Consider the following 5,586-nt stretch of genomic DNA (forward strand, 5'->3'; position numbering starts at 1 on the left):
AGTCATCACTGTGCAGGTTGCTTGTACCAACAGTGTTGGCTTGCATTCTGTCAAGCTGCTTTGTGAGCTAATTAAATTGAGCATTTATCATGCTTAGGGCATCTACTTCCAGGATCCCTGCTGTTCTCCTTGTGTTTCCTCTTTCATTTCACCACTCGTAATTGTGATATGTGACCCTTTCTAGAAGTTCAAGTGCTTATGCCACTGTTTTCTCCATAGGTCACCCTCTGCAGCTGAATCTACCATGCTCCTTGTAAAGGGTAATAGCCCATTATAGAAATTCTGAACTAGGAGCCAATCTTCTATGTCATGGTGTGGACATTCCCTCTGCAGGTCCTTATATCTTTCCAATGCATCATAGAGTGATTCACTTTCCTTTTGTCTAAAGGTGTTGAGTTTAACCCTCAACTTTGCAGTCTTTGCAGATGGGAAATACCTTGCTAGAAAAGCTTGTGAGAGGTCTTCCCAAGTGGTGAATGTTCTAGCTAGTTGAGAAAGTAACCACTTCGTTGCTCTGTCTCGAAGGGAGAATGGGAATGCTCTGAGTCTTATAGCTTGATCAGATAATCCATTCATCTTGAATGTGTCACATAGGTAAGAAAGTACTGGAGGTGGTAGTGCAGATCTTCTATTTGTGAACCTCCAAACTGGGTCTGTTGAATCATTTGGAGCCATGCTGGTTTTAGTTCGAAGTTGTTGGCCTCCACTATAGGTCTCGTAACATTGAGCTAAAATTCTTTGATAGATGGAGCTCCATAGTCTCTCAAGAGTCTTGGCCTATTGTTATTGTCGGCCATAATTAGAATTTCTGGATTTCCTTGATCTTGCTCTTGGTGTATCCTTTCTCTCCTGATGGCTGTCAGAGTTCTATCTATCTCGGGATCTAAGCCCAAAACTTTTTCTTCCTGTTTTGCTCTGGTCATGCACCAGACCAAATAGCTAAGAGATAAGAGAAGAAATAAAATAAATTAAATAAAACTAAATAGTAAATATAAATGCCTAAATTAGCTAAATTGCCTATCGCTCATATTACCAAAACTAAATTCCCCGGTAACGGTGCCAAAAACTTGTTTGCTGGTTTTTCAATCAAATATCACTAACAAGTAATAAAGTAGTGAGTGAAGTATCGTCCCATGGGGAATTTAGTTAGTAAGTACCAAACTACACAGCAGTTATGACTATTTAAGCTACTGAATATGAATGAAGAGTATATTAAACTTATTTTGGATGTTGAAAATAAACTTTGAATAAAACTATCTATTGAAATAATTTTAGAATTAAGATGTCACACTGTAATCTTATTATAGATTTTAATCTCATATATTCATTAGATTGAGGATCGTCACTTTGATGGAAATTAATCCTAGGATATCCTAAGTCCTTTCTCAAGGCACCTAAGGTGTGTTCCAATTAGAGCCAAACCCTACTTTCATTGGTGATTAGTCCTAATGAAACTCTTTCAGATCTATGATTAATCTTAGAACTCCACAAAGGTCATTAGCCTATCTCTAGGTTAGATTTCCTAGGTTCAAAATTCTGATTTTCTAATATTAATCTTCACCTTTAAGTCCTTCAATTAATATTTGTAATCAATACCAAGTGGGTACCAACACGTAGCATGCATTAAGATCACAAGAAATTGAATCAAATGGCAAAACTCAAATCCAATAAATAAAACTCAGTATTCATCCATATTAATAATTGTAAGTGTTACTCTCCCAATTCCAAAATCAAGGATTTACTCACTCATGGTGAGTTTAACAAACATAATAGAAATAAAATAAAAGAACATGAACTGTCTTAAAGAAATAGAATAAAAGAACCGATGGAGATTTTCTGCAGCCTTGAACTATGAAACTTTGGCTGGAGGCTTCCCTCATGTACTGATGATCTAGTCTCTAAGATGGCTATGAAGGATGTGAATATAAAGGTGAGATTAGGTCTGGAATTAAGATTTCTCTCCTAAAACTTCAAAACTAAAAGCTCTCTTCTATTTTCTGCGGCTTCTCTATTAATATTAAATGATCTAGGGTTAGGTTTTTAGAGTCCTCAAGGCATTATGAGTCTCTTCTCTCTATCAAAGCTGGAGCTGGAACCAATTCAGGAAATTGATTTTCGCGTGATACACAGCCCTTGTGTCACTACACTACCCAGGGATGTGTAACTTACTGGAGCTTGAATTATTGCATCTTGTATCGGGACAAGACTTTACACAGGCCTCAGGTAGTTACACAAGCCTGATTATATAGCCCGTGTACTTTTGTACTTCAGGGAAATCTTCAAGCTTGGCCCTGCAAAGACTTACATGAGTCTTCATATTTTACATGGGGCATGGAACACGGCCCGTGTACTTTGATTCTTCCTTGGCTCTCTTTCTTTCTCCTGGCAGTAAGTTACACAGGTCTGTGGCTTGATTACACGACTCATATAAGGTGTATTAGTAACACTTCTCAATTCTTTGGCCTTTCCAAGCTCTCTACTCTACTCTTATGCCTTGGAACCTTTTCAAAACACTTGAAAACACACAAAAAACATAGAATTTAAAGTTTGGCAATGGAATTTATAAAAGTACATGAAATTGATAATTATGCATGAGATTACTTATCTAAATGCTATGAAATATTATACAAATGTACTTAAAAATATCTATAAAATACAAGTGTATCAAAGAGCAGTTTCCAAACCTAAAGAAGTTAAAATTACAGCCAAGGTGTGATGGTCCATTCAAAGTGCTAGAAAGGATTAACAACAATGCATATAAGATTGATTTACCTTATGTGTATGGTGTTAGCAATTCTTTTAACATTACTGATCTTTCCCCTTACATTGATGCAGGGCCAAATTCGAGGACGAATTCTTTTAAAGGAAGACGGGATGATGATGAAGCAACAGTGCCTTTGTCGTTATTTAGAGGTCCCATCACAAGAGCTAGAGCTAGAGAGCTGCAAGCATTGGTGTTGGAGCATTATGGATGCAAGAGGGATCAAAATTGCCGTGTTGGACTTTCTTGCATATTGTTGGCATATAGGTGGATCATTCTCACACAAGTTAGCATAGGAGACTTGACAAGTGGTGCCACATCAGCATGACTTGGCACAAGACCATTCAGCCAAGTGGATTAGAGGAGCTTCTTATGCTTATTTGGATTTCCCATGTGCTGCCACTTTTTATTAGTCCCCACTACATAAAAAAAGCTGCTACCACCTAAAGTACTGGTGCTACCTTTTGGTCCCCACTACATAAAGGGCTGCCACAAAGCAAGTGGTCCCAAATTCCCCCCCCCCTATTGGAGATGCCCCATCTGATTGAGGAGCCTTTTATTTTTGTCTTTTTATGTGACATTCTCACTTTAGGTAGTCCATACATTTTACTGTTTTGATGACTAACGTCTGTTTGGACAGTCAGGATGTCTGGAACTACACTTAAACTAGAGTAAGGAGACATAAATTGATTGAATAAAGATCAAGTAAAATTAAAGAAAAATAAAAGAAGTGAAATGCAAATGAGTTAAATGAGTGCAAACCTATAGCGATGAGTGACTATGGGTCTGGTAGTTATTCCATTCCTGTAGGTGAAGGAACGGAAGCGTGAAAAACACAAGTTTATACCATTGAATTCAAAAATTTTCACCTAGGGTCACATGCATCATGCAAGATTTATTTTTATCTATTTGATTTCAATGATAAACAACATATTAAAACTCTTTTAATATGTTTTTTGGATATGTATTTGCCATTTAAGATTTTAAAATTAATCAGATTAATTTTAGAACCCTAGATTAAATCAAGAACGATTACACTAACCTCTTGATGCACTGCAGCATGTCTGCGCCTTTGAGATTCGTCTTCAGGACACCAGATGTTGTCCCTCTAGCTTGTCCACACCAAGAATACCTATGGCAGCCCTTGAACAGCTTCTAAAGCCTTTTCTATTAATTAGAAATTCAAGTTCTGCCTTTTAAGAGATTAGAGATGTAAACAGGATACTAGAAACAATTTCTAGTGTTCTTAATTCAAGAGATTGATGGCTAATCTCTTTGAATTGATGAGAGATGAAGAAGAATAGAGGGAGGGCTGCAAAATGGCGTGACCAAGGAGTGTGGCTGCTGGTTGTGTTTTATTTTCTCATAACAATACTTAAATAGCTAGGTTAACACATTAAACCCTTGCCACATGTCACCCTTTGATTAGCTCTAGGTTTAAGTGACCCAATCACATTGTGCCAAGTGTCAAACCTATATGTAATCTTGATTTTAATCATCTTACATGATTAAAAAACATTTGGCAAGCTTATGTGTTATGCCATGTGTCACCATCTCATGGTGCCACGTGTCACACTGCAAAATGACCAAAATGCCCCTGTGTCTTAATTTTGAGTTCTCAACCCAAAATAAATAATTTTCTTCTTCTAATTAATTTATATCAAATATAAATTAATTAATTAATCTCTATTAATTAATTTTTCATTAATTAAATTCATATTTAAACACTTTAAATATAAATTTAACTTATATTATACATCCAACAATCTAGATTTGGTTTCAAGTCATGCTAGGGACTTTGCAAACTAATTGCAAACCAAACCTATTTAATTAATCAATTAAACTCTTTAATTAATTAATTAAATCATATTTAATTAGGTGATAACTTGTGTATGTGTGTGACTTACTAGGCTCATCACTAATTGGCAATGAGACATGATATCAACTCTTAATATCATCAGAACTCTTTCTTACCATAAATGATTTCTCTAAATCATTTTATGAACCTCATAGACCATGGTTAACACCTAGCATAGCATGCCATGGCCACCCAATTAGTAATAAGGTTTACCTTAAATGAACCTATAATCATATGTTACCATGCACTAGAATCTCTCTGTTACAAATCCCAACTCAAGTGAGTCATGGTTTATGTCAAACTCCATTTGCTATGAATATTATGTTCTCTTTTAATTCCAGTTCTTGATTAAAAGATTTTCTCATCGAAACTCTTTTACGAATAAATCTATCTGTCTGGCCAGAACTTGAAACATCAAGAACAATTAAATGAACATAGGATTTTATCTCTATTTACTTAGAGGAACAGATTCCATCTTGATCAACACCTACCTCCATATATAACTAGTAGGAGCCAACACATGCCCATATACCCATACACAATACAAGTATGAAAGCAGTATCAAACTCAAACTACCTATATACAAGATAACTGTGCTATCTCAGGTCTAAAGATTATATGCACTGATATGATTTATGACAAAACATTGACAAGAGTAAACTCCATGTGCTTGTCATAAGTGTCACTGGTTCGGCCTACTTATAATTTATAAGTGCCTATCATGTTTGTTTTATGGCATGAGACTCACCATTCCATATTATTTATATCTCATATAAATAACTTGGGAACAAACATGAATACAATCTTTCTGGATAAGTCATGTCCTTATTATGAAGTATCCTCGATTGTGAACCTATTTATGATACTTTGTGCTAGAAATATTGTCACTCATATTCTTAACAACTTAAGAATAATATTTCTAATAAAATATCAATGGACCTTTTCTATTACACATAAATATATTATG

General features: G+C 35.5%; 1 non-coding gene across 1 annotated transcript; it reads left to right on the forward strand.

The window, feature by feature from the left end:
* The first annotated feature begins 304 nt into the window (after positions 1-304).
* LOC131174312 (small nucleolar RNA R71) lies at positions 305-411 on the forward strand. The gene has a single exon (XR_009144560.1). It is a non-coding gene; the product is annotated as a small nucleolar RNA R71 (small nucleolar RNA).
* Positions 412-5,586: the final 5,175 nt, after the last annotated feature.

The sequence above is a fragment of the Hevea brasiliensis genome, chromosome 15 (assembly GCF_030052815.1).
Source record: "Hevea brasiliensis isolate MT/VB/25A 57/8 chromosome 15, ASM3005281v1, whole genome shotgun sequence".
Lineage (NCBI taxonomy): Eukaryota > Viridiplantae > Streptophyta > Magnoliopsida > Malpighiales > Euphorbiaceae > Hevea > Hevea brasiliensis.